Here is a 6,000-nt window from a genome sequence, read left to right on the forward strand (position 1 = left end):
ATGTCGCTGTTGTCCCAAAATTTCGAACGGGATCGGACCACCGTCTCCTTCGTGCAAAATTCTACTTCACAGAGCGGGGAGAAAGGGCTGCAAAGTTCAAAAAGAGAACTCCCAGAACGACCACCAACTGGGAACTCTTTGGTACTATTGCGGCAACATGGGAAGATGCCATTGTTGACAACATTGACGAGGAATACGATCGACTGGTTCAGCACCTCCATGAATGTGCGAGGAACGCCAAGAGAGAGATAGCCACAAAAAGTCGCCTATCTTCGAAAACTCTTGAGCTAATTCGCCAGCGTGGTTTGGCGCATGCCTCAGGCAACCGCAAGCTAACGTCCGAGCTTGCAAAGCAGTGCAGAGATGCGATCAAGGAAGACCTCAAAGAGAGAAGAGCAGAAGTACTGGTAGATGCGGCAGAAGCCGGGAAAAGTATTCGTAACGCCCGCCTGTCCTTCGCCAACTATAAGACCAAGATGACTGCCCTCCGACGTCCTGATGGATCCATCACATCCTCCAGAACGGCAATGGAGAAGATTATCCATGACTTCTACTCAAATCTCTTCGATAGCCATGTCCACTTGCCGACATACCAATTTCCACAGGATGGGTATGTTGTTCCCAACGTTCTCCCTTCCGAAATCCGACACGCCATTTCGTCAGTAAAGAAGCAAACAGCACCCGGCCCAGACAAGGTCAGACCTGAACACCTGAAGAACCTGCCGTCAGTACTCATCAATACACTGGCTCGGCTTTTCACTCGCTACCTGTCTGAATGCAAGGTTCCATCTCAATGGAAAACCAGCAGGACCGTACTACTGTTCAAGAAGGGAGACATCCATGACATTGGCAACTATCGCCCGATCTGCCTATTGTCTGTCATCTACAAGTTGTTCACTCGAGTCATCCTGAATAGGATTGGCAGAACACTAGATGAAGGACAACCATGTGAGCAAGCAGGGTTCCGCAAAGGATTCAGCACCATCGACCATATCTACACGATAACCAAACTCATTGAGGTTTCTCGGGAGTTCAAGATGCCGCTCTGCTTAACGTTCATTGATTTAAAGAAGGCCTTTGATTCTGTTGAGACGGAAGCGGTCATTGAAGCCCTAGCCAATCAGGGCATTCAAGCCCAATACATCAGGATCCTCCGTGAGCTGTATTGCGGATTCACTACCAGGATCTCACCATTCTACAAAGAAGTGATCGTTGATGTCAAGAGAGGGGTGCGGCAGGGTGATACCATTTCACCAAAACTCTTCAGTGCCACCCTCGAGAACATCATGCGACGACTGGAATGGGAAGGAATGGGAGTGAAGATAGATGGTCGGCAACTACACCACCTCCGCTTTGCTGATGACATTGTTTTAATAACACCAAACATCAGCCAAGCAGCACAAATGCTGGCCGACTTTGACCGTGAGTGTGGAAAGGTAGGACTACAGCTGAATCTTACGAAGACAATGTTTATGAGAAACAGCCTTGTTCCTGACGCCCCATTCGCTCTCAATGGAACGACCATCTCCGAATGCAACAGCTATGTGTACCTAGGTCGAGAGGTCAACATGACAAATGACCTGGCACCCGAGCTGCGCAGGAGGAAGAGAGCGGCTTGGAACGCCTTCAAGAACGTCGAAGAAATAGCTAAGAGGACGAAGAACCTCCGGCTCCGGGCACATCTCTTTGATTCCACTGTTCTTCCTGCATTAACATATGCCTCAGAGACCTGGGCCCTACGCAAACAAGATGAGAACGCCATTCAGGTCTCCCAAAGAAGAATAGAAAGAGCTATGCTTGGAATATCACGTTTTACTCAAATGAGAGAACGAATCCGGAGTTCTGACATCCGTCGACGATCAAGGATCAGGGACGCTGTCTCATTTGCCAAGGTGTCGAAAATCAGATGGGCTGGTCACGTAATGAGATTTAAAGACGACCGTTGGACTAGAGCTGTTACTGATTGGATTCCACGGGATGTCAAGAGACCGCGTGGCCGCCCACCTACCAGATGGTCAGACTTCTTTGTCAAGGTCATGAACGATCGGTTTGAGGCCCTCCATGTTCCCGGAGCGAAGAGATGCCATTGGGCTACACTAGCACGCGACAGGGACAAATGGAGACGTTACTGGCGCCCGCTCGAGCAAATCGACGACTAACGGGAAGTTAAGTGATTAAGTGAGTCTATGATCAAAATAAAAGTGGGACTGAAATAGAGGAAAGGGACTGTGAACTACACTAGGAGACAAAATGACCAGTGCCAGCACAACAATCACCGGGGAGCCCAAATTACAAAAGTTAAACATGAAAATGTGCTTGTTAGGAAGCAAGTTGGAAGTGAGTGGAAGTGAACCTAGGTACATTGGCGGAGGGGTGCTAATAGTGATGGGACTGGAGATAAAAGCTGTAAGCCTGAAAATCTACCGTTGAACAGTTTTGAACATCATGGTCATTGTCACTGTGACTGTGACTGTCCTCCCATTGATCATCGATTTGCTCGAGCAGGCCCAGTAACGTCTCCATTTTGAGACTTGTTGTTACTGTGTTTGGCATATTGAATACGTCACGGGTAGCTTGCCAGGTTTTGCTGTGTAGGCGAAATACTCTCAGTAGCTTGCCAGGATCTCTGAGAGGGGCGGAGGAATCGAACCCGGCTCAGCCAGTCTGGCTGTGCACACTGCAAACACCCTACCGCTGTGCTATTGCTCCAGCCCATTATTGTGCCTACATTTAAATAAATCAAGGAAAGAATCAAGGAACTAAAATGGTTGAGTAGGGAGAACCTGTTTTCATATGCTGTAATCAGGGTAAATTTAAAGTGAAGCTTGTATCAATCTATACAGAAAGTAATCTATAATCAGAACAAAAATCTCTGCTAGGGTTAAAGGACAGCATCTAGGCAGATTGAAAAACAGAGATACACCAAGGGAAAAGAAAGGAAAGACTGAAAAATCCTATCATGAGACAACAATATCAACCTACAAATAGGAAGTTATTTTTGAGGCATAGAACTTCATCCTGGGGAGAGGGAACGTGCAGAACATCTAAGAATTCAAATCTACATCCAACACCACTGCAAAGTCAGGCAAGAAACTGTTTGGGTGTAGGTAGAGACGAGAATAGCTGTAAGGTACATCCTGGTGACCTTTTGTAACCAGACTGGTGGTTTTACTGTACACACTGTTTTGAATCATGTTCTTTATAGTATCCGGAGGGAAATTTCATGATAAATGTTCTGCCCATGCCCATAAAGTAGCTGAGCCAGCTGGAGGTTAAGAAAAAAGTTAAAACTCTTTTGTCCTGTCATATAAACAAACCTGGTCCCTGTCAGTTCACCTCTCACTAAGAACAAATCATTCCTGAAGTGATCAAGTATCTTGTGAACGAAAACAAAGATGGTACAGGGGGTCTACTACTGTTGAGCCTCCTTGCAGGATCACAAAGAGCCAGTCCTTGCTCTCTGTCAGCCTAGCAGTATGAACTCTGCTGCCATCTTCTGTTATAGGTATCTTCTTTGTTAAGGTTCCACTAGAAGTGGCAGAAGGAAAACTGTTTATCCCCCTAGCCATGATCATTTCCTCCTGAAAAGAGTTTATCAATGCCAATAAGGTTCCTGTGAACATTCTAAATTGAGGCATCTACTGCTTTCCATTTATTTTTGTCTTCTTAAATTTCTATTTCTTTCTTATTATAGCACTGTGATTTACAAGGTTCTTCTTAATGCAGTTGTTTCAGGAATTCAATATTTCAAGACCAATCTCACCACTATATGACCTTCCTTCCACCCATATCCCCAATTTCCATCCACTATCCAAGCCTGTGCCCTTATCAGGCATAAATTTACTTCAAATTGTTTATTGTTTATTATAACAAAAAGGCAACTGGACTTATCAAAAAATAGATCAATAAAAGTCAATTTGTGATAATTATTATATCTCACTATGGTGTTACTAAAATCATTGAGAATTTACTGAGCTGGTGGGTGCTAAAGGAGACTTCTGTGTTATTATTTTTAATGAGCTTGATGGTCTTCTATGCCACTTTGAATCAAATTATTGTGCCCCTACTGGGCTAACAGTACTATGAAAGTTGAGGAGCTGGAATGATTTGGTAGCTTGAAGTTACCAAACTTGGAAGCTTGAAGCTTGGAAGGTTCAGTTGTGCCATTTCTATGCTGGAGAGTGTCAGGTGTGAGTGGTGGCTACAGGACATTTGGGCAGAAGGTTAAATTGTCCATTCCCATTCCTAGAAGGGCCTGGAGTTCTCAACACAGACCAGACTGTCTGAGAAAATTTAGCTGCAGAATGTTCTTTTCGAGATTGGTTGTGGAGTTGTGCATTTCTATGTCAGAAGATGTGGATGTGGGCAGAAACTGTTGGGTCATTTCAGTCACTGGGTGAGAGGATTACTTATTAAAATGTATTGACTTTAAAAAGTGAGTATAGGAAACCAGCCATGAATAGCCTATAAAAAGTGAGAGGGAATGGCAATAAGATGTAGGGACAGGTGTCCGGGTTCTGGAGGAACTCTTCACCTCTATCAAATACCTTCCTAATCAGGAACCAGCCAGAAATTCATGACTCTGTGACTCATCCTGCACATACAACCTAACTTAGACTTCTAATCACAGAAAAGCACACAGGTAACAACCCTATACGGCAAAGGTAATGAAGGTATAGAAATACAGAAATTAACCAGGCTTAGTGAGTGAAGAAGCCAGCCCAGATGACCCTACAAGTAATAACAAGCTATATATTTCCCTCTCCGATGAGGTATTTAAAATGCAACTTTTTTTTCAGGTTTTTCAAAACATAATTAACTTTTTAAAAAACTTTTTATTAGTGACAAACCAAGAGGTACAGTTGTAGACTTACAATTTTTGTGCTTGGGCTTCAATTATACAATGATTAAGTATCCATCCCTCCACCAGTGTCCATTTTCCTCCACCACGGATCCAGTACCCCTCCCACCACCCATACCCCCCATCCCACCCTGCCTCTGTGGCAGGGCATTCCCTTTTTTTCACTCTCTCCTTTTGGGTGTTGTGGTTGCCTTGAGTGGCTATCAGATTTGGTCTGTAATCTACTTTCAGCATGCTTCTCCCATCCTGGGAGGATCTTCCCAAGTGCTCCCTTCTTTATCTGAGCTGCCTTTCCCCCTAGCATGTGTGACTGGCCTCCAAACCATGGAGTGAACCTCCTGGTACTTATCTAGCGCTATTCTTGGGTGTTAGTCTCCTATTTTGTTACTTTATGTACCCCAGATGAATGCAATCTTTCTATATCTCTCCCTCTCCTGACTTATTTCGCTTAGCATGATGCTTTCCATGTAGTACCACTTGAATGTAAATTTCATGACTTCATCTTTTTTTAACAGCTACATAATGCTCCATTGTGTAGATGTACCAAAGTTTCTTTAACCAGTCATCTGTTCTCAGACACTCAGGTTTTTTTTTTTCCAGATTCTGGCTATTGTAAAGAGTTCTGCAATGAACAAACAAGTGCAGATGTCACTTCGACTATACTTTTTTGCTTCTCTGGAATATATTCCCAGGAATGGTATTGCTGGGACAAATGAGAACTCAATTTCTAATTTTTGAAGAATCGCCCAACTGTTTTCCAAAAGGGCTGAACTAGTCGGCATTCCCACCAGCAGTGAAGGAGGGTCCCTTTCTCGCCACATCCGCACCAGCACCGGTTGCTTTTGTTCTTTTGGATGTGGGCCAACCTCTGTGGTGTGAGATGATATCTCATTGTGGTTTTGATCTGCATCTCCCTGATGAGTAATGATGTAGAGCATTTTCTCATGTGTCTTTTAGCCATTCGGATTTCTTCTTTGAGAAAGTTTCTGTTCATTTTCTCACTCGTTTTTGATGAGTTAGATGTTTTCTTCTTGCGGAGTTCAACCAGTACTTTGTAAATTCTTGATATCAACCCCTTGTCAGTTGTGTATTTGGCGAATATCCTTTCCCATTCTGTAGTCTGTCTTTGTATTTTGGTC

Source organism: Sorex fumeus, unplaced genomic scaffold, assembly GCF_029834395.1.
Source record: "Sorex fumeus unplaced genomic scaffold, SorFum_2.1 ptg000020l, whole genome shotgun sequence".
In the NCBI taxonomy this organism is placed as follows: Eukaryota; Metazoa; Chordata; class Mammalia; order Eulipotyphla; family Soricidae; genus Sorex; species Sorex fumeus.